The 23685-nt window shown below is 34.4% G+C and overlaps 1 protein-coding gene across 1 annotated transcript in view; it reads right to left on the bottom strand.

Annotated features, from left to right (window-relative positions):
- The window catches only part of Cdh9 (cadherin 9), a 100021-nt gene extending 76709 nt beyond the window's left edge, over positions 1-23312 (bottom strand). Inside the window, exon 1 of the mRNA XM_090331180.1 lies at positions 23127-23312. The gene's annotated coding sequence lies outside the window, so the exon portion shown is untranslated. The remainder of the gene's footprint in view (positions 1-23126) is intronic.
- Between the last annotated feature and the right edge of the window lie 373 nt (positions 23313-23685).

The following is a 23685-nucleotide window of genomic DNA, read 5'->3' as shown; positions in this document are numbered from 1 at the left end:
CTATGAATAATAACTACTTTTGAATCACTTGCTTTCTACTTGATTAGAATTATCCTCAGAAATGTATACTACAATATCTCAGTAAATACCAAATTCTCATTCCCTGATTCGCAGAAAGGAAATATGTACTCGTATTCACATTTCACTAAATACCTGGTGGTACTTTATTTTCCTAACGCACACACACACACACACACACACACACACACACACACACACACACACACCTCATACACAAAGCACTCATTGTACTGTAATTATTTAAGTTAATGGTCAGCAACTGCAGAAACATGACAAGCACCTTTGAGAAACTGGTCTAGAAAGAGGGCCTATTCTGATACTATTTTGGATGGAGGAACCAGAAAGGTTTATGGATGTCCAATTTTCAGAGCATTCTCAAATATTCCATAAATGCAGAACATTTAGCTGAATTTTCTTTATTTCATTTACTATCTTAGCATGCACTTATATCTACTTTGCAATCAAATTTATTATAGGTTCACCAAATTTTCGAACTGCCTTATCAACCAAAGAAGGACTGATGTTTAATTGTTTAGAAATTTACCAATATCAAGCAGTTAGAAAGGCATATGCAGTCAAAACCAGACAGGAGGCATGCATTTGAGATTAATCCTGCACTCAGGGCTTTATCTGCAGTTCTATGTGCTCAGCTTACCAAAAGACACTTTAATGTGTGTTTTATCACTATGCTGTATTTAATGTAAATTAGTTTCCTTCTTTTCTCATTTTATAATACACATGGGAAATTGCATTGATATTTTGTCTGACTTTTCAGAATAGTAAAGGCAGTCATTTTTTAAATTAGGTTGAGGGCCCCATTTCATAATTTTAAGCATTTTAAAATACAGTTTAGATGTACTGTTTTTCTTTGAAAATAATTTGCATTACTATGTTATAAATAACTTGTTTCAAACATTGGAAATACAAAAACTGGAAAGCTATTTAAATGGTTGAAGACTATGTAGAAAGACTATGTAGGAAGACTATTTTTTCACATGTGGAATGCTTCTCAGATAAGTATTAATACCTCAATATTATGCTCCATATAGTTGTGCATGCACACATTCACACTCACTCATAAATAATCACACAAACATAATATCATACACACACATATGCAGACTCACATTCACAGACATAAGTAAAAAAATTTGTTTCTACTTTAAAATTAATAAAAAAGATTTCTGGCCAATATGCAATTATAAAGTGAGAAAGAGAACTAAAAGCATTGGTTTTGAGGACCCTATTATTAGGGAGCTCAGTTTGTCTTTTATGGAAAGCCGTTTCCTTGATATAGGAGCATTTCAAGTGGGGTACATAGACTTAAGTCAAAGCTTCCACTTGGCAGCACAGAAATTCAAGGTCTCAAGCATTATGGTGAGATGGAAATGCTTCTGTATATTTAATATTTGCCTTTCTGGAGTGCTGTTATGACAGAACACTATGTTTCAAGTTTCTTTGCTGCTTATTTTTATTTTTTATTTTTTGGTTGGTCATGGGGCTTGAACTCTGGGCCTGGGTGTTGTCCCTGAGCTCTTCAGGTCAAGGCTACCTCTCTACTCTTTGAGCCACAGTGCCACTTCCGGTTTTCTAGTGGTTAATTGGAGGTAAGAGTCCCAAGGACTTTAGTGCCCGGGCTGGCTTTGACCCGCCATACTCAGATCTCAGCCTCCTGAGCAGCTAGGATTACAGATGTGAGCCATTGTGCCCAGCAAAATTCTTTTTTCTTTTTTCTATGCCAGTCCTGTAGCTTGAACTCTGGGCCTGAGTACTGTCCTTGGGCTTTACTCAAGGCCTAGTGCTCGACCATTTGAGCCATAGCACCACTTGTGGCTATTTTGTTTTGTTTTGTTTATTTTCTATGTATGTGGTATCAAGAAATCGAACCAGGGTATTCCTACATGCCAGGCGAACTCTCTACCACTAGGCCAAACTCCCGGCCTCCTTTGGCTGCATTCTTAATAGGACTGAAAATGGTATCATTTCCATTAAAATACATGTAAAGTATTATCTGTTAAAGATATCCCCGCGTTTCCAGCAAACTGAGAGCAGAGCAAGAGCGGAGACACCGGTCAGGGCCTGGATACGGCTCAGGGACTGAGATCCAGGAGAAGGGCAGGTGAAAGATCCTGGAACTCAGGGCAGGTCTTGGACACTAGTCAGGTCCTGATGTGGGGCTACTGTACACATGGGGCAAGTTCTGGAACTCAAGGCAGGTCTGGGACCCTGGGCAAATCTTGGGAAACGTAGCAGGTGTGCACAAGGCAGATTCTGGGTCCGGGATAGTTCCAGGACACTGAGCATGTTTGTGAAACAGGACAGTTCCTGGACACCAGCCCAGCCCTGGACAAGGGGCAAATCCTAGACCCAAGCCACGTTCGGAGACACAAGGAAGGTCCCGGGACTCGGCCAGGACATCAGAATTGAGAGGCAGAACTGAGGAGTGAGCATCCCACCCGCCACCCCCTCCCAAACTCACCCATGTAATTTGTGTTCCCCTTTTACATTTATGATTTCTGCTACTATGGGTAGTACTTGGGACATGGTATCAGTAATGCTATGCTTTAAAAAATAATTGTATCACTGGTTTTTCTAAAATGCTTAATTCACGTTGTTGGTTTTTAAAACATTAAAAAATTAGTCAGGTGCTGGTGGATTATGCCTGTAACACTATCTATGAAGGAGGCAGAGACCTGGAGGATGGTAGTTTATATTCAGTGTAAGCAGAAAAGTCTGCAAGCTTCCATCTGTAATCATCAAAATGCTGGATTCCAGTGTAGAAGTAATTGTAAAAAATAAAATCCAAGAAGAATCTTGAAGCCTAACAAATATATATATATATAGTGTGTGTGTAGTGTATATATATATATGACACACGTATTTATATATCCTCTACATATATTTGTGCGTATTTATGTAAATATGCATATACAGTCAAAAGATCTGACTATATAGTCTTACATGATTGATTTGACTGAATGGCCATGATATGATTATGTATAGTCAAATCATTTATTACATTATAAATGTCATATAATTTCTTTCATAAAATATAGATTATATGAAATTTTTTGAAATTCACAATCCCAGCCTTGTTGTATATCTACTTTTTATTCTCTCCAGGGTTGAATTTGGGAATGCACTACCACTGGAGTGGTTATTTATTAGAATTATCATGTTATCATCCGGTAATAGCATTGATAGTTCAATATATGTCTAAAATATTTTAACCTGTTAATTAAGCGGTTTCAGTGACCTGTTACATTATTTTGATCACATGTAAGAACAATATGGAGTAAAAAATGAATTATTTAAATTACTTCATCCAGAATAAAGTTGAGGAAAATAAATATCTCATTCATAGAAAATAATTCGAAAATATGTCCATTCATTAATTATTAATATCCATAGATATTTAATATCACCTTTGAATTAATTCATTCACTTATTATTTTTGTTTTCGCAGAGCCAGGGCCTTAACTCAGGACCTTGTACTTTCCAGACAAGTGCTCTTCCACAGAGTTAAATCTTCAAACCCAAATATAACCTTTTTTAATGGAAATAATCCTAACAATTATAGTGTTTTTATGAAAACCACATTTACTGCTATTAGCTATTCAGCTTTTAAACTATGTAGTTATTATTACAAAACTATTTGCTCAAACTTCTTTTTACATATATCTCGATGTATTGTTTTCCTTGTCATGATTGAAATATCTAAGAGAAACAGTTAAGAACCTTTACAGAAAAAATATATTTGGAAATCAAGAAAATTAAATATCTGGGCTTGGAAAGTGCTTGCCTAGCATGCACCAAGACCTGGGTTCCATTCTTCGGTACCACATACACAGAAAAAGTCAAAAATAGTGCTGTGGCTCAAGTGGTAGAGCACTAGTCTTGAGAATGCTAAAGGAAATTGCTCAGGCCCCAAGTTCAAGCCCCACAGTGGCAAAAAAAAAGAAAAAGAAAATTAAACATCTACCTTCATTTTCAAGTGTTCTAAAATCAATTAGCATGGCACATAGGAAATAGTAAAACTCAATTATTTTATTGGAGAATCAGTATTTAATAAAAGAGTACATACCAATTCATTTTAAACAATAAGTATTAATTTATTTCTGTCAAATTGTGTACTTTAATGTAAAATAAGATGTCCCTTGACGTGCTTGCAAACAAACCTCTGTATGTTACTTAGACTTCACTAATTTAGTTGATGAAATGGCTACTTTGGAAATGTTACACTGAAATACATATGTGATATCAATCCTAAATAAGGTTTGTAGAAACAAAGGCGTATTTGGACATTTTCTATGTTCATATTATAATCCGTGCCATCCAAAAGAGGGAGCTAAAGCATTGTGCTAAGTAGCTGGCTTTTATGAATGTAAGATTTTTTTTTAAAGGTTTTGCACTTATGAACATAGCAGTGTGCTTTGCTGTGTGTTTAACTGGGTTAGCTTCTCTGTCTTAGTGGTAGAAAATTAAAGATCAATATTTATCTTAGAGTAACAATATTCTTAATTTGGAAAGAAGCAAATTGGGGAATAAAATAAAATTTCTTCAAAAAATTCAGTCATATATTGGGATAGCATCTTAAATATCAAGTTATCAGAACCACATACATTTTCTATATAAGCCACATAAATTTTCTCTATGTTCATATAAAAAGATTAATAATCTTAGAGGTTTCTCACAAACACAGATACTTTTTAACAGGAATTTAAAAATATTTGACATGTACAAACAGAAATCTGAAATGCATAGCCTTTTAAAATAATGTCTATAAAATCTTTGGCAATAAGTTTCTATCAAATTAATTATGTGGACAACTTAATAAACACAGGTGACAAAAATTTTATCCATAGATTCTGAAAAGATAACATTTGTAAATAAGTTTTTCATGGCAAAGAAAACTCTATTTGTCGTGCCTTATTGAAAAAACATATAATATTTAGCGATTTAATTAATTAATTAATATCTTTAGATTATCAGAAAGAAGTTTTTAGCTCCCCAGAAAATCACTAGGAGAGGAGATAATTTACCTGTAAATAGTCTGGGAAAACAAAATATCTAACATTGAAGTACCACCTTTTTTTTTTTCCACCTTTGCTCTCTTGTTAGGTCAGGGTCTTTAGCTGCTCATATCTCCTCTCCTCTCCCCTCCCCTCCCCTTCCCTCCCCTCCCCTCTTCCTCCTCTTTCCTCTCTCTCTCTCTCTCTCTCTCTCTCTGTCTTTCTCTTTCTTCTCCGCTTTCTCTTTCTCTTTCTTCCTTTCTCCCCTATCTCCCTTTCTCCATCTCTCTCTACTTTCACTTAATGATTGTTTTTTTTTTTTTTTTTTTTTTTTTTCCTGGTTCTGGAATTTGAATTCATTGCCTGGACACTGTCCCTGAAATGTCTTGCTCAAGACCAGCACACAATCACATGAGCTCCACTTTTCGGTTTAGGGTAGTTAACTGCTGATAAGATTCTCCTTCTTGGTCTGGCTTTTAAGCACACAGGCTCCTCATATCTCAGACTTTCTGAGTATCTAGAATTATTGGCATGAGCCACAGGAATCTAATTTGCTCATGACTGTCCTATTATTCCCATAACACTCCAGATAAAATGTGAACAATGTATGTGAATTAATGCACCTTCTATCTGGCAAATATCATGTAACCCTTTTACTAATTACAATAAAAAAAGAATGTAAACCATGTAAAAAATAAAAATAAAAAAATAAAGTGAAAAAAAAAAAGACTACTCATTTCTTCTGGGTGCAGGGTCTCAAAACTGTAATCCTAGCTACTCAGGAGGCTGAGGTCTGAGGATCAGGAACTGAAAGAAAGTCCAGAAGGAAGCTGAACATGGTAGAGTGCTAGCCTTGCGATAAAGACCTCAGGGACAGTGGTCCAGGCCCAGTGTTCAAGCCCCATGACCTACACACACAAAAAAATATAGTGCAGGAGACTCTATATCCAATTAAGTACCCAAAAGCTGGAAGTGGACCTGTGATTTAAAGTGTAGAGTACAAGACTCAACTGCTGGCCCCAGTTCTAGAAAAAAAAAAAATAGGAAACAAGAAAAAGAGATTCTTCCAGGTTTTCCCTGATGTGTCTATTGTCAGAAATGTCCAAGAGACTGATTTTATTTAAGATATATAGAAGGGGTATCAATGTTCAAGAAGTAATGTTGTGAAAAAAAAAACTTGCAAGAATAAAAGATATAAAGAGATGAAATAATAACCAAAGACAGGATTATATATAGATGCCAATATATAAACTTAAACAAATAATCAATCTTATATTCTCTTCTAATATATTCTATTAGAATGAAAGACTTATAAAGGACATTAAAGTTATTTATTCGTTGAGCCTAATATTTATCTTTGAAAATATCTAACATTTTATTTTTAGAAAGGGTTGATGAGTGGAATTAGCAACATTCTCCTGCATTCTACATTTAAATTTTTATTTTATTTTACTGTAAAAGTGGTATACAGAGGGGTTACAGTTACATAACAAGGTAATAAGAACTTTTTTTGGGGGGGGATGGTTCATGGAGCTTGAACTCGGCATAGGCACTGTCCCTGAGTATTTCAGCTCAAGGCTACTGCCCTACCCTTGGACCAAGCCCCACTTCCATTTTCTAGAGGTTAATTTGACTTAAGTGTCTCAGGACCTTTTGTGCCTGGGCTGGTTTTGACTTTTGATCCTCAGATCTCAACCTCCTGAGTAGCTAGCATTACAGGAGTGAGCCACCACACACACTTAATAAGTACATCTTGTGGAACAGTTCAAACCCCTTCCTTGTTTTCTCACCTCCTTTGGTCTCCACCCACCCACCTCCGAAGTTGTAAAGTTCCTTTCCAACATAGTGCCAATCCCTTTTGATGGAGTAAAATATTAATTGTATATAAAGCGTAAAAGTCACTCAAATTTTATAGCACTGCAAATGTATGTGCTGAGTTCAACCAAATATTTATTTTATAAGTTTAAGTTACTGCAGCACAAAAATATTTATGATAGATGACAAAATGTTTTCTTTTGTATGTGATCAATATCAAATTATTCTCTATAAAATCTTAGAAATAACTTACTGAATACTTGAGACAGGGAGTGCTGCAGAATATATAAACTATGGAAGTTCAGAATGTGTGTGAAAATAGCAAAATCAATCTCATGTTCCACTTATGTCAAGAAATTCTGATACTGATTCTCAAATTTAGGCAATCAAAGTCCAGTAAACAGACATAATAGATCTGACTGAAAGTTATCAGCAGGGAAGAGGAGTTCATAGAGGCTCCAAGTGTTTCTTTTCTATATAATAGAAGCTTGCTTGGAAACTGCTTACAAATTTTAGATAATATTTCCAAACAAAGATCAAAATAAGTTTCAAACTATAAAAGCTGTTAAATATCTTCCAGGTTTTATCCATCATTTCTAAAAGGAAGAAATTGAACCCTAGCTTAGAAAGGGAAGTTGAGTCTCTCTCTTCTTCATATACCCCTGAGTTGCTATGTTACTGTAGCACAAGATCGTGTAGTTTCAACATGTTCAAAATATTTTGTTTTGAAGCAGTTAGTTAACACCACTTTAATTCTTAAAGATGACATTGATGTTTGGGGTGAATTAATTAGCTCTTTTACAAAAGAGATCTAGATCAAATCTGTTTCCTGTGTTTTAATGATTTTAGAGAAATCTTGTCCAACCACAGTGATGAATTAAACAGAAATTGTATATTAGGTTGTTTTATTCAAACATGAAAGAAAGTTATAGTCTGCATGGAAACAAGTTTGAACAAGGATTCACATCAGTAAGTCATATTTAATTGATCTGTTACCCAGAGATATGGATGTTACTGTTTTTGATGTTTGTAAAACCCCACTGAATGCAAAAGGGAAAATACAGTTGATGATTTTTTATTCAGATACTTACTGCTTAACCATTAATGTTAACCATATGATCTATTCCAAAGAGGCAAGGATTTTCAGTTTCAGTTTCAAATTAAGTAATGTCTCAGGATCTAAGTAATGTCAGACTATTAAACAAGATGTCGGTTATCTTCCATAGTGTGGTAATGATCCCTGACTTTACCGACTCATTTTTTTCTTAATGAAAATCTTTCTTCAAGCAGAGATGTTAAGTTTTATAGAATAACATTTTATTTTAAAATAATGAATCTCATTAGAATTATTAAGGAAATATGGTGAGGAATGGAGTAAGAAAGTCTTAGAATTGGAAGTAATAGGATTAAAATATATATATATAAGTATGAAAATATCACAATAAAATATGTATACAATGAATACATTATAACAATACACACTAGAATAATGTTTTAGTGATAACAAGGCATATTAAGTAATTTTTGCATTGCCTCATTGTCAAATAATTTGAATGCTATCATATAAATTATAGACGATTTATGATGTTGGTTTGATACAAACTTTATAGCTACAGATCAGTAAACAACTCAAGCTTGGTTATATATTAGCTATACAGGTTAAGAATGAAACTTGGGGTTAGAGACATTAACTTCCACTATGTATTCAACATGTTATTTTCCAAACTCCCAATTTCCTAATGCAAATATGTGTGGATACTTACAGTCCCAGAGTAGTTAATGATTATTCAAAGATACACATCAGAGTACTTAAAAGACATTTAATAAATAAATAATATTGCTTATTACTCTATTGGTAATGGACTCAAAAGTTTCTGTTTCAGAAGGTCATTGCATTTGAGAATAGTGGCAACATTTTGAATATATTTGTGTTTTCCTTGATTAGACTTCCAGAAATATATACAAAATGAAAAAAATTGTCTCTGAATACCTGACCTAGCTCAAGACCCAGAACCAACACAAAAACATGCATTCGTGCATGCACACACACCAACACACACACACTATGCACACACACACACACACACACACACACAAGCATTTCCAAGTAGTTTCTTTAAGGGCTAAAAAGTGTATTTTTACAAAATCAACTATAAATGAGATTTAAGGTAATATTTTACAATTACTGTAAAATATTGTAATTGTAAAATTCATATAAAGATTATCAATCATAGATTACTCTAATATCCTAGTACCAAGAAATATGAGTTATATCAGGTAAATTATTTCAAAAATATTCAAATGTATTTTATGAAATCCTAAGGCCAGAAAAGGGTAGGGAAGACATAAGCCAAAAAATTAAAATAAAGATTTAAACTGTAATGTAAAATAATTAGAACAATTTTATAAAGTGAGCAATTTTTGATAGCATTGCAGACTCGTTTTGCCTACTCCCATGTAAAATGGGATGCCTAAATTTTCCTATATCTATTCAGGCTGATTACTAATGTTACATTCTCAAAGAAATCTCTGTCTCTGACTCTACCACCATCTCAGTCACTCTTACTCATCCACTAAACTCCATGGTATATGATATGAGTTAGTTATGATTTATATCACTCATTTATATATCTTCAAATATCTAAAACACTACATGAATTGTTATAATTCTAGCATCCAAAAATGCTTCTTATAGTAAGCTTTAAATAAATACACAATACAAAAGGCTAAATAAAGAGCAGATTCTCTCAGACATTTTAAACATTTTATAAATTTTATGAATAACATCCAGTCCATTTCACAAAGTTTAGGGATAACTTATCCAATCATTATAGTCAATCATAAATAAAATATTTAAGCTTATATTATGAAGATTATTGACAAGCATGCAATCATTATTATCATTTTAGTTCAACCATCTGTAAATTTCTTATACAGATAAACCATCCTTATTATCCTAATGCATTTTAAGGTCAAGAATGTTATTTTCTTTACAGTCTTTAATATAACCCAAGAATAAAAGAGGAAGATCATTAAAATGATAGAAAGGGAAAGTTAAATAGTTGGCACAATAGTGTGCAATGATATAAGACAGTATGAAACTTAATTACTGCTGATTTAATGTATTTCATAATTCACTCACATCTCTAAATGTATGAATAATATACCTCTTTGAACTTTTAATAATAAACTTTATAATATACTGTCATAATAAGCTTTTATATTAATTTCAAGATGGTGTAAATTTACAAGAAACACATAATGTATGAGTATGAAAGTAGCATAAATTCCTCCATATTCCTTAAAGAGGATCCTACCTGGTGTTGCCACCATAAAATATTGTCTGTCTAAACTTGCCTTTTCCAATTTCTATGAGAAAATTTGTACACAGAAATAAATGTAATCTTCCAGTAAGACAGAAAAAGAAAATGTGGGTACTAATAGAAATTTTGTGTTACTGAAAACATAAGTTTTGTACAACCTTGCTGTGATTATAAGAAAGTTGTGTGTTTAGGCAAAAGAGCTAATTATTTGGGGAGATATGGAAAGCAAAAATATTATGAAAGAAGAATTTTTCCCAGTCCTATACAGTATATTAAGAATATATATTTCAGAACAGTTTGCACTATTCAAAACTTAGACTTAATAATCACTGACTTTCATATGTTGACTACCAAGAATGTAATATTCTGTGTGATAAACATAGAATGCTGCATTTCCTCAACTGAAAATATTGTGAATAAAAACTAATGAGCTATTAGGTAACAGGGAGCTACTGTTAAAGTGGGATAGTGAAAGAACACAGGAAAAAGCAAGTTTTCTTAATTTTACTGGAATTATTTAGATAGTAATGATTTTAAACATGAATTTAATATTGCTCTCCAAATATTTCTTGATACATTTTATATTTCAGATGTATTACTTAGTCCTAGTTTACAAAATAAAACAACATAGATCATACATTTTAACTAGAATAAAATAAATTACCAAAATCTTGGACTCAAGGCAGAGGAGCACTGATTTATTTGTGAAATGGATAGTGTTTTGCCAAGGGGCACTAGATAAAGGATTTCTCCCAAATCTCTAATTTACAAGGTTTTACTCTATTGAATATACAGCTGTGAAGTAAATTCTTAGCCAGGTGTACAATACAAAAGTTATTAGAAGAGCAGAACGCTGCATGCTTGTAATCCTTACTATTCAGGAGGTTGATGTTTAAGGGTCACATTTAAACATCAGCCCAAATAGGAAGCTGGAGGGCAGAATCTCAAGCTGCAGAGCTGTAGCTTTGCACAGAAAAGCTCAGGAACATCACCCAAGCCCCGAGTTCATGCCCCTGGATTGCGCGCGTGCGCACACACACACACACACACACAAACACACACACACTCACACACCCCACACACACTCTTTCATACACAGGTTATCAATAGATACATAGACTCAGAAAAAAGAAACTGTTCCAAAGACTAGACAGTGAGGCCAAAGTTAGTGCTGACAAATGTTATATATCTCAGAGTTTAGCAAGACGTATTCTGTAAATTATGATTGCTAATCTCACGGATGCCATATATCACAGTGAGGTTTAATTATACCTCATTGTTTACAACATATTGGAAAGATATTTTGTTATATTTCATTGCAGTATATGGGATAACAATGCAGTGAACTAATTTATAAAAGCAGATGTAAAAAGGAGATGCAAGTATTCTTATCATACACTTTGTAGTTCATCTTGAACAACTGATTTTAATTTTAGACCATTGTCAAATCTAGAATTCACACAGAATAATCCACAAAATACAACTAATTATAAAATTAAAGTAAAATAATTAACAGTGAAGAAAAATGGACAATGGAAAATTATCCACAACTGTATTATCTCCCCCAAGCCCCAGGTCTTCAGCTCAAGGCTACCTCTACCCTTAAGCCACAGAACCACTTCTGCTTTTCTAGTGGTTAATTGGAGATAAGAGTATCATGGCTAGCTTTGAATACAATCCTCAGATCACAGCCTCCTGAGTAGTTAGGATTACAGGTGTGAGCCACCACACCTGGCTTGGAAAATCTTATTTTCAATGAATTTAATGACATTAGATATCAGATTGATGATAGCAGATGGGTTCCAAACCATGTAAACGAATGATAGGAGAAAAGGCAGAAGATGAGCAGTGAAGGAGAAGTGAAGGAGAGGAAGAGAGAGAGACAGAGAAAGGCAGAGCAAAAAGAAAAAGAAAAAGAGAAACCGAAAGAGGGAGAGCGAGAGAGAGAGAGAGAGAGAGAGAGAGAGAGAGAGAGAGAGAGAGAGAGAGAGAGAGAGAGAGAGAGAGAGAGACAGACAGACAGACAGACAGACAGAGACGGGGGGGGGGGGGGGGGGGGAGAGAGAGAACAAAGGGGAGAGGCAAAGAGACAAGAGAACGAAAGAGAGCAACTGAGGATGCGGAGGAAAAGGACTTAGAAAGTTGTATTTTGTCCCTGTGGCAATCAGGAATGCCTAAAACCTGAAGATGTTTGAAAACAGCAGTGGTCTCCATCCATCTGATTATGGTCCCCACAACAGAGAAGGTGAAACCTCACCACAGCCTAATGATTGGGACTCAACAGGAGGTCAATAAAGAATAACTTCAAATACAAGAGAATGAAGCAATCATCCTTGGATGAATACATGAATTTTAAACAAGAGAAAGTCTTTCCCCTAATTTTAAGTTTAAAAGTCAGTTAATATGAACATGCCATGCAGGAATCTAAAAAGAAGTCTGCACAAGTCGGCACATATTTAGGATATCACACTATGGTGGTGGTGTGAGGAAAAGCATTGCTTCCAACTGAACTTGCGAACTCTGAGATAGACTGGCATTTTGTCTATGGAGAACTGGATCAAGAGCCGTTTTTCTCAACAAGAAATGTAGATCAACCTGTATGAGTCTATTAAGGTCAGCCAGTCCTTTTAAAAGCCTTGTTGCAAATTTATCTTTCCTTCCCAGTAACTGCACAACTATTCAGTATTTACTTAGGTCCCTGTTTCTCTGACTTCCCCTAAATCCTCCATGTAGCTGTGTACACGTAAGGCGGCATTCCTGGATTTGCAGACAGTCCAGCTGGGTAGTGGAAGTGCTTCCTTACAGTCTGGCACACTCTGGGTGCCAATTTGACTCTTGTAAAAATCTGCCTCCTACAAAGCCCATTTCATGTTAGTCAGACAGAGAAAGTGGGAGAGGTAGAAGAGAGATGACTTTTTTATTTTTTCCTGAAATTCAGCATGGATGATATTGATGAGTATTCTTAGTCTGTTATCTAAGGAATTTTACATGTTGGAAAAGCCATTTTCTCTTACTCATTTCTCAGAATGAAAGCCAAATGAAAAAAGGATAGGCACTTGCAGTTAAATATATATGACTTGAGGTGGAGGAGTGGAGTGGGAAAATGACTAGGGAAGGAAGCACAGAAGTAGATACAGAAGGAAAAATGTCAGCAAAGTTAGAGCTGTGATTAAGGCCAGAAAGCTTGAGGGGTCCAAAACAGTATGAGGTCATGGAAGAGGAATGTTCTGTGGGCTTCCTATGAATTACCATGGATTTACACTGTTTGTTAGAAAGCAGTAGACAGTAAAATGCAATCTGTTTTAATCACAGAGTGATTTAAAATTCAAGCAGAAGGATAAATGAAGGCAGAGAAAATTCAGAGAGAAAAAAATATACAGTAGTTTTAGCTCTTAAGGTGCTACCTGTAGCTAGACAAGTGGCTTAATTGTTCATAGAATGATGAACAGTATGAACAGTTTCTTAGATTAAATCAGTGAGTGTATACACACACACACATACACACATGCAACACACACACACCCATGCAGACATTAGGAGCTATCTTGCCCGTAAGAAAATATTGACTCCTTAATGATGTACTGACTTGCATAATGCTTGATATTTATTACTACACATATCTTGAGAATATTCTGAATCATATGCTAAATATAAAAATCTATGATCTGAGACTACATAATTTCATTCCTTTAGGCTAAAATTATTGCAGAGTTTTTTGTTGTTGTTGTTTATTTGGATTTTTCTCACAATTCAGACAATTAAAGTGAACTCTAATAGGTAAACGACACATTTTGATGGGGCCGGAGCGAGCGGGGCCGGAGCGAGCGGGGCCGGAGCGAGCGGGGCCGGAGCTAGAAAGGGGGCCGAGCCGGGCCGGAGCGAGCAGGGCCGGAGCGAGCGGGGCCAGAGCGAGCGGGGCCGGAGCGAGCGGGGCCTGAGCTAGAAAGGGGGCCTAGCCGGGCCGGAGCGAGCGGGGCCGGAGCGAGCGGGGCCAGAAAGAGAAAGGGGCCAAAAAAAAAAAAAAAAAAAAAAAAGACACATTTTGAAAAAACAAAATTGAAGAAATTATTTAAGAAATATTATGGACCAATACACAAAATTACATAAAACTGTATATTCACTTTTTTGAGAAAATATTTTCCAAAATTTGCTTCACATTCATAAACACAAAATAATATTATGAATTATGAATAAAGGAATACTTTTCTCCTAATCTGAAAATACTTTTCAGTCTAGGTTGGATATTCTCAGACACTTTCCAGTGTAACTGAGGAAAGTGGAGTGGAGTAGAGACTTCAGTGTACTAGAAGACATGTGATCTCCCTAAGTGTAATTTTCACTATACAATAACATTTCTGAGCATTGTGTTGCTGCCTAATCATACTTAAAAATTGTTATCGATGAGCCAGGGGCATACCCTAGAGGTAGACTGCTCACCTAGCATGCACAAAGCCCTGGGTTTAATTCCTCAGATACTCAGAGAAACTGGGAAGTGTCCAAGGACAGTGCTCAGGTCCTGAGTTCAAGTCACAGGACTGACCAAAAAAAAGTGTTATCAGTGCAAAATTACATTTAAAACTTAGTTTAACTGTGAGATAAAAATGAAGAAAAGAGTTTCTGGGATGGATTGAGTAAAGTTTGTGATGATCCAAAACATGATTACTTTACAATATAGAACATTTAGTGTAGCCAGCTTAGTTCTGGGAGAAAATAAAAAATGCACATGATTACGTTATTTTAAAGAGTTTCACAGTTCTATCATGAAATCTATGATGGGGTTTCCTCATGACCCAGTCTTCCTTGTTTTTATCATTTGTTCTGTACAGATGTAGACATTCTTTACTGAGTGCAATATTTTAAACTCAGCCATAGATAAATACTTGAGAAATATATAAGAACAAAACAAACTCTCCTCTGACATTTTAAGTCAGAAATCATTTCCAATTTCTAAATAAAAGTAATTTATTTAGTTATGAAAAACAAAACAACATAGGTGGTAGATGCAGTGTAGTGACCTTGAAATACAACATGCATACTTACATATGTACTCTTAAATTATACTCTACCTATACACAGTATTAAGATAAAAATCTCTATCTGATATACTGAAATAATCCAGTAATATTTTGAAGTATTTTTTGCTATTTATTGCTTGTAATTTTTATAAACCACCTTAATTTAAACTAGCTAAAGTTAATTTTCTTTACTCACAAATTATATTTATGTGCAGGTATAAATATGTGAGAAATCATGATGTGGAAATGAATTCTAAACAAAATACAAAAGGAAAAGTACGATTATTTGTCTATATTTGTCTATATAGGATGTTATTTAGTCCTTGAAAAGGTATTCATGGTTTGAAATGCAAATCTGAACCTTATAAGATACACATTTTTTAAAGAATGAATTAAAAACACATTTGATGGCTCACCATTTTGAATCAGACAGAAAACTATTAACTCACTTTAAATACTTGATCATGTTACAATCAGTGAACAGTATCTTAGATAGTTTTTAATGTGATAATACGTTATAATATAAAGGACAAGTAATAACGAAAGTATCTTTGGTTAAGTTATAGTTTGTTGTTTATTCACGGGGAGATTTAATTTTGAATCAGCCAGTGCTGAGTCTTGAACTCATGGCCTGAGCATTGTCCTTGGGCTTTTTATCCTGAAGGATAGCGCTCTGCCTTTTGAACTACAGCACCAATTCTGGCTTTTTTTTCTATGTATAAGGTACCGAGGAATCAAACCCGGGTCTTTGTGCATGCTAGGTAAGCACTCTACCACCAGGCCAAACTCCCAAACTTAAAAAATTGCAACTAAGGAAATTGCTAGTTTGCTCAGTAATTGAATAAATATCAAGTGCATGTTGAGATGCCCCTCAGTTAGTGAAACAGACCAAATAAATAATTTTAAATTTCCAACACAATGATCTGGCTTTGTATTAACAAATACAAAATTATAAAGAATTTATCTATGTTCTGGTGGCTCACAACTGTAATCCTGGTCAGTTAACAGGCTAAGATCTGATGATCAAGGTTCAAAGCTACTAGGGCAGGAAAAGTCCATGAAACTCATATCTCAACCACCAAAAAAAAATCCCACAAAAGTTGTTACTTAAGGGGACGAAGTGCTAACCTTTAGTAGAAAAGCTCAGGGATAGTACCCAGGTCCTGAGTTCAAGTCCAATGACTGATTTTTAAAAATACAAAGAATTTTTTTTTCTGAAAAATACCTAATTTTATTGAAATATAATTTTGCTAGTGTTGTATTTCATGCATTAAACAACATAATCCCTCTTATACATATGAAGAAAGAAGTTACACCTTCATGAGGTTCTAAAGACACAATCTTACTCATACATATGAAGAAAGAGCTTATACCTTCATGGGGTTCTAAAGAATTTTAAACATTAATTAGAACTCATTATTTACTTGTACAGCTTTGGAAAGGATTCTAATTTATGCTATTTTATTTCTAGTCCTGGGGCTTGAACACAGGGCCCGGGCACTGTCATTGAGCTTTTTTTTTTCTTTTCTGCCAGTCCTGGGCCTTGAACTCAGGGCATGGGCATTGTCCTTGGACTTTCTCAAAGCTAGAGCTCTACCACTTGAGCCACAGCACCACTTCTGGCATTTTTCTATGTATGTGGTACCAAGGAATTGAACCCAGGTCTTGGTGCAAGCTAGGCAAGCACTCTATCACTAGGCTAAACTTCTGGCCCTGTCTTTGTGCTTTCTAAAGGCTAAGGTTCTACCACTTGAGCCATATGACATTCTCAGCTTTTTCTGTGCATGTGGTATTGTTGAATCTTACACAGGGCTTTGTGCATACTCGGCAAGCACTCTACCACTAGCCCAGACTCCTAGTCTTATTCATCATATTTATAAAAATAGATAAATCAGCCATAGCATATGGACTATATTTTTGTTTTATATTCCTCTGGATAAAAGTCTAGTGCTGTTTGAAATATTTATAACGAAGCCTGGAACCAATAACTCACACCTATTATCCTTGCTACTCAGGAAGCTGAGATCTGAATATAGCAATTTCGAAGACAGCCCGGGCAGAAAGTCCCCACGAGATTTTTTTTTTTCCAGTCCTTGGACTTTCTCAAGGCCAGAACTCTACCTCTTGAGCCTTAGCACCACTTCTGGCTTTTTTCTATGTATGTGGTACCTAGGAATCGAACACTGGTCTTGGTGCACGCTAGGCAAGCACTCTACCACTAGGCCAAACTCAAGGCCCCTCCATGAGATTTTTTATCCCCCATTAACCACACAGAAACAAGAAGTGCCACTGTGGCTTAAATAGAACACTAGCCTTGAGTAAAAAGAGGCTTCAATGACAGTGGACAGGCCCTGAGTTCACCCAACTGACTAAAGGAAAAAAAAACAACAAAAACATGTTTACAATGTATTATCTTTAGTTTCCTAACAGGAGAATTTTTAGTGCACTGTATAGTGCCTATTGTTGACATATCCACTGAAATGATTAAAAATTTTATGCCTTACTCATTTTTTGCCCAGTTGTGGGGCTTGAACTCAGGCCTAGGCATTGTTCCTGAGCTCATTTTGCTCAAGACTAGTGTCTGATCACTATAACTAGAGCTCCACTTCTGGCATTTTGATAATTTTTTGAAGCTAAGAGTCTCATGGACTTCCTGCTTAGGCTGGTTTCAAACCAAGATCCTCAGATCTCAGCTTCCTGAGTAGCTAAGATTATAGGTATAAGCTACCAACACCTATCTTTCTCTTCCTATAGTCTTTAACTACACATATTCATATATTAACTGTAAATAGATAAATAGAAATTTATTTATAGGCACATGTTGATGTAGGTATTTAGATAAATATATGAAAATGTCCATATGTTGATGATTTGTCATTTAAACTGAATATTTTCCCAAATGATCCATCTATGACTTTAAGTTTATGTGAACATGAAAGATAAAAAAAAACTATACTGACAAAAAAAACTTAAAGATATTTAACCTTCTTACAACATGTTGAAATATTTAAAATACGAATCTATGAATATTGAGGGAAAACGTTTCTAACACTTATAGGTAATTATATAGAAAAAGCAAACTCTGGAAAGAAGTCTATAAGGAAAGTCCCTATGAGAAATTTTAGGATTGCTATTCCACTTTCTGAAATGAAATATATACTTCTTTTTCATTTTTATTAAAGGATTTATTAACATGGATATTTATATCATATACTTTTGTCATGTTTTTTGTCCCAAGAATGAAATACTTATGTCAGAATTGCCTTAGCTACACTAGTTATGTACACTGATTTTAGTCTTATTTTTCTGACTGACTTACCATAAGTACTGTTTTTGTTTGTTTGTTTAGGGTTACTGTCACAAGATCCAAGTAGAATTTTGCAGGCAGGATACAAACATGATCTTACTTGGATCATGGAAGTGTACATGAAACAAATTTGGGCATTCTGTACATTTAACATGATAGTTGGTAGGCAAAGAATATTCTGTTTCCACTGCACCTTTAAATTAACATCAAATAACAGCTATTCATTCCATCATAAGTTGAATTATACAAAGTGAATCATGTTCTTTAGAGCCGTAGAATCAATCAAAAATTATGTGAAGGTCAAACATTTTAATTCATACTCATGAAGCAATCATGTGCTCAAATGATTTGTGCATCAACAGAATTAGAATATATGGCAGTATTCTTTCCTGCTATCATACATTTATAATTTGCCAAATTAATGAAATACAAATTTTTGTTATCGTGTTAAGAAACTACTCTTTCCTTTTCCTCAATACTTTGGCTTAAATGTTACAGCATAGATAGCTAGAATGATTGACTTCAACACCTAAAGGCATTTCTATTTTTCCATTTTAAGATAACTGAAATCCATTAACATGACTTTTATGTTTAGTGAGGTTTCTTGTTGTGCTAAAATAGCTAATACATAATAAAGCACTTTGGTTAGGCTGAAGAGATTGCTTTCAATATCTGCTCTCTGCGTTAGGAATATAGTTCAAGATCCTCTCTTAATGCTAAATTTAGGAATTCATACATTAGTATGTTAGAAAGGCAATAGACTATATAGCAGTACAATATGAATATGCCCCTCACTATGAACTCCTTATCATATATTAATAATGAAGATAAGTACTCTTAAAAGCAAAACTTATTGGTCATTCTAAACAATGCAAGAGTTATATTCTATTGATGTCTACTTATTTATCAACTATCTATCATCTGTTTAACTTTCTTTTTTTCTTATTAAATTCTCCAGACAGTATGAGTTGTAAATAATATTGCCAGTTTTTATACATAACTGGGTATGTTAGAACTCTTTCTTGATTTTTCTGCATTTCAGTATTCACATAGTTAAAATAAGAGATGGAATTGATTGAAATCCAGTTTCTAAATCACTAGAACCTTACATAAGAACACTTAAATAAGGTAATATAACAAAACTTAAGAAGGTTCCTTGGTATACGGGTTGTTTTTATTTTTAAAACATGGGATAAAATTATTTTGTCTTAGGAAATATACCCAAAACATGATGAAAATATTTACAAATTTCACAAATAAACTTAAACTTGAACTATATTCTTTGTTTTCACATGTTTGCTTCATTTTCAAGAAAACTTTAAGTAGATTACTTAAGAAGTAAAATCCCCGAGAACTTTCTTCACAAAGATGTCAATGTCAGCTAAAGGCAGTTTGTCCTTAATATTACAGTTGCTTTTCTGCACATATATATACAGAAATGAAAAAAATCTTTAAATTAAAAGCTATAGTATTTGAAATATTATATATTCTAATGCATCTTACTTCCTTTATTTTTAAGATAAGATTAATTCCCCATAATGAAGTATGGTTTGTTATCTTGAAACATCTTTGTTAGTACTAATGATCCATTTAAATTGTTTTTCTTTAGAGACCAATTTCTTTATATCCAATGTTTACCTCCATACACATCAAAGTGCTGTCACTTTTTTTGTTTTTGCCAGCCTGGGACTTGACCTTAGGGGGGACATTGTTTTCAAGCTTCTTTAGCTCAAGGGTAACTAATACTCTACCACTTGATTTGCAGCTCCACTTCTGGCCTTCTTGGCATTTATTGAAGCTATGAGTCTGACTTTCCTGCCCTGCCTGGCTTTGAACCATTATCTTCAGTTCTCAACCTTTTGAGTAACAAGTTTTAAAGGGATGAAACACTTGTGCCCAGCTACTGTCATCTTCTCTATCACTTCTCCTATAAAATATAATGATGTATATTGTATGATGAAATATTAAGCACTCTGGCTAGCTCCCCACATATATGTTAGACATTTGTGGGGGAGAAATGTCTTCCAACATTTCTGATGTCAAAAGGAGAGAGATAAATAGAATAAAGACTTTCTCTACAGAAAGAAAGAAAGAAAGAAAGAAAGAAAGAAAGAAAGAAAGAAAGAAAGAAAGAAAGAAAGAAAGAAAGAAAGAAAAAAGAAAGGAAGGAAGGAAGGAAGGAAGGAAGGAAGGAAGGAAGAAAGAAAGAAAGAAAAAAAGAAAGAAAGAAAGAAAGAAAGAAAGAAAGAAAGAAAGAAAGAAAGAAAGGCAAAAGTCAGAGCTTACTTGGTGAATGTAGGATAGATCATTATATTGTAGGATAGATCATTATATTGACTGAACTTGGAGTACACAGGACTGAAAGGAAAACTACAAAAATGAAAACTCTCTAAGAAGGTGAAAGTTCATAAATCTCATACACACAGTTTATTAACTCAGGCAATATAGTGTATTAAAATATGACTTCAGAATCACCTTTGGATTTTACTCTGGGTACATGTATTTGTAGTGTATAACAAATTTTTATTTCAATTATGCAGTAGCCTTCTTATGCAAGCCATTTTAAATATTGTTCAGAATTACTAAGTAGTTTACAAAGACAAATAGAATTTTCTACCCAGGATAATTACAATAATGTATATGAAAATTGCTTAATTAGTACAACCAAGATTATTTAACTTGAAATGTGTCCATTATTTTCATATCTTTTTTAAATTTTGTATATGTTTTATCTTGAAATAGCTTTACAAAGTGGTTGCCATTTAACAAGCACATGATGTGTCTTGGTTAGTGTCAAGATACATCTTCATCCTTCTCATCCTCTTTGACCCACCCCTTCCATTACTTTTCTTAATTTTGTGATATATACAATATATTATTGACTGCATTCTTCCCTTTTCCCCTTTCAAATATGACTGTTTTTTAATTCCTATTTGATATTCTCAGAATCGGGTTTGCCAATAACAGGAACTTTGCCTTGCAGTTTTTCATTTTTTTTTTACAACATGAATAGAAATATGCCAGTCTGTCAGCATATGCCTATTAAGTCCAGAGAGTTATTTATGCACCCTTCAATTGAGAAAAATTTCCTATGTTGATAAGACTAGGCAGCACAGACTTCATGTCTGTCCAAGTTCTTTGGCACTGTAATATGTGCAAGAGTAGCATATTATCTCATTTTCTTTACCTTTCAAAACATCTACAGTTCAAACCTCCATTTGTTAGTTTCAGAGTTGGACCAATCTGTCACACACTTGACATAGCATTGCCTATACAATGAATCCGTGTCTGAATCTGAAAATAGGTTTCTTTTTTTTTTTTATTGAACCCAGGAGTCTTTTTTAACCAAATTAAGAATACTGAAAATAGCTAGCTCCTCTAATTTCATAGATAAAACCAACGGCAGTCAAAGATACCTAGCAAAACTTAACATTTTTTCATTATCACAAAGTGACAAATTCTTCATGCTAGATAACTATTGAGAGAATCTTGTGAAAAAAAAATGAGGATTCCATATACCTACAAAATAATATAATAAAAATAGAGCACTTGTTTATCCTCAAATACATAGCCCATCTCATTCTTGATTTATACAATCAACCAAAAAGTTGATTCTATAAATGAATGAAAACCTATGAGCTGGACTTGTTAACTTTCCTTCTACTGTACCTTTATATATATATATATCAGATTCTCAGCCCTCCATCCTGTGTACAGTAACTAGCTATTCTACAGGACTCTGAGGTCCCATGGTACACATTGTAAAAATCATGAAGGCATTTCTGAAAATCACTGCACATGCAAAAACTGACTTAATGTAAATAGTTATGCTGGTATACAATGAAAAAGCAAAACAGTGCCTCTATCAAATCAAGACATTGTTTTCTTCGAATTTCAAATTTTAAAATGTCAGTTTGGGCTTTAATGGATTACTTATGGTGTGGTTGTGGGTTTCATTGCTTCAGTGCATGTACATTACCAATTATAGCCTAGAAACACATACATTTAGAATGCTTTTAGGATGAATGAGGACCAAGATATTTCAAGAAACTCCCTTTAGTAGACTATTACCTGAATCCTGACATTAAATATCTGCCAGTTTATGTACCACATTTACTACTTCTGTGTTATATCCTAAGATTGAAAATAAAGGTGTCATTTTTTATTAAACAATGACCTTGTTTTCCACATTTCTGATTTGCATTCCTTAAAAAAAAGTTATGAGAAAATTAAAAGTTCATTTGAAATTAACAGTAGCATGTAAACAAGCACGTTAATAAGTGAGCAATTCAAAGCCACTCTAGGAAAGTCCTACAATATGAGGTTCTGGTTTTAAATTCATGAAAACATTTTGTATGTAAATTTTGAGGACTGTAAAGAAAGCTTGCATATATATCAGGATTTTAAAAATAGAAGAAGAGTTCAATTCAATTCACAATTTCTCATTGAGCATTTAAATACTTGATTCAAATAGTACAAAACACACACTTACCTGCTTCAAATGTTAGAGAAAGAGAAAAAGAGAGGTAAAATGCAGCAAGTAGGAGAAAAGCATTAATTCAACTAATTTATCGTAAGAAAGGCAAGAAAGAATAGCTGAGGTCATAGGTAAAAGAAAAAAAAAATCACTCACCTGGGTCGTTAATGGGACCGAGTTTAGCCTTACTCAGTAGAGATGATTTCCTCCTCGCTTCTGCCTCATGCCTTTTCTTCTCTTTTTATAGTATCTTAGCAGCTGAATCTTCATGCATCTCCGCGTGCCTCTCTCCCCAGCATCACTTTTAACTCAGACAGGCAGGGAGCTCAAGCGAAAGCAACTCTCTATCTGATTGGTTTCCATTCCGCGTTTCTGATTAATAAGACACGTCCCTCAAATAGGAAGATATTGCAGCTGATGGCGCTGCAGGGCTCCAGGTTGGAGGTTGGGGGAGTAAAGACCTCTCTGGGCACCGTGATTTGCAAGCGAATAAAGTGGGAGGGCTCAGAGGGGAGGCTTTGTCAAAGAACTCCCAGAAGAGATAATAACCCAGTGTTTTTAGCCTTGGTTAATCAGCTCTGTTTAATCTGTTTGCAATTTCCAGTGAAAGGTCACAGCATGTCTCCAACCTGTAAATCTTCTCTCAAAAATGTAAATCACATGGAGAGTGCTGTTGCTCAAAAGAAATTTTGTATCTGTTTCTTACAAAATTCAC

This window comes from Megascapheus bottae, chromosome 4, assembly GCF_031878675.1.
Source record: "Megascapheus bottae isolate mThoBot1 chromosome 4, mThoBot2.hap1, whole genome shotgun sequence".
In the NCBI taxonomy this organism is placed as follows: Eukaryota; Metazoa; Chordata; class Mammalia; order Rodentia; family Geomyidae; genus Megascapheus; species Megascapheus bottae.
This window is presented reverse-complemented; position numbering and strand designations above follow the sequence as displayed.